General features: G+C 62.0%; 1 protein-coding gene across 1 annotated transcript in view; it reads right to left on the reverse strand.

Moving 5' to 3' along the window:
• SRCIN1 (SRC kinase signaling inhibitor 1) overlaps positions 1 to 844 on the reverse strand; it is a gene marked incomplete at its 3' end in the record, with an annotated part of 112,725 nt that overhangs the window by 45,051 nt on the left and 66,830 nt on the right. The gene's annotated exons all lie outside the window — the stretch shown is intronic.

Raw genomic sequence — 844 nt, forward strand, 5'->3', positions numbered from 1 at the left:
GGGGTGCCGCTCCAGGACCTGTGCCCCGCACAGGAACCATCCCATCGCTTACCCGCGGGCGCAGGACAGCTTCCACGGCGGCCGGCAAACTGCTTCGGCGGAACGGGGGAGGCCCACCCCAGGCCTCCAGGGGCTGAAGGCGGCTCCTTGGCCAGGCGCAGGGCTCCCACGACAGCCAAAATCCCACGGTAAATCCTGGCAAGCCCCTCTCCGAGCAGCGGGGGGTTAAGGGAGCGCGGCTCTCTTTGCCAATTCATCCATCCATCTTGTTACCTGCCGGCAGAGGCGTCACCCATGCTGAGGCCACAGCCGGGGCTCCTAGCAGGATGCGGCCATCACCTCCTTCTCGGGAGAGCAGCGGCACCAGAGGCACCGGAGCCCAACCGTGCTTTGGGTGATGCCCTTCAGGACCGGTGCTTTGCAGCCCGAGCAGCAGCTCTCCACCAGCTCCCTGCTCCCTTGCCAGGAGATGGGGAGGGGAGAGGCCCCCAAAAACCTGCCCCGTGCTGCAGGCACTGCCCCGTGAGAGCCACACCAGGTCAGAGCGGCTTCAGCGTTGGTGGCATGGTCCGCTCGGATCCCCCTGCCAGCAGCTTGGCAGGGCTTTATCATAAAGAGGATCTTTCAAACACAGTTTATTACTGCAGTTTCATAAATCTTCATGAGGCAGCAAGGCTCACGTGGGCCGTGAAAGCAATGGCAGTTAGCGGAGCATGAAAAATAGTCCAAGAAAGCAATTGTACAAAAAGGGGCGAGGGGAGAGAGTACATCTGGGGAGAAAGGGAGGCAAAAGAATAGAAGCCCCTCGGAGCGATGCGGCTCCCCCGCACCCGGCCATTAAGGC

This window comes from Pygoscelis adeliae, unplaced genomic scaffold (assembly GCF_000699105.1).
Source record: "Pygoscelis adeliae isolate BGI_AS28 unplaced genomic scaffold, ASM69910v1 Scaffold902, whole genome shotgun sequence".
NCBI lineage: Eukaryota > Metazoa > Chordata > Aves > Sphenisciformes > Spheniscidae > Pygoscelis > Pygoscelis adeliae.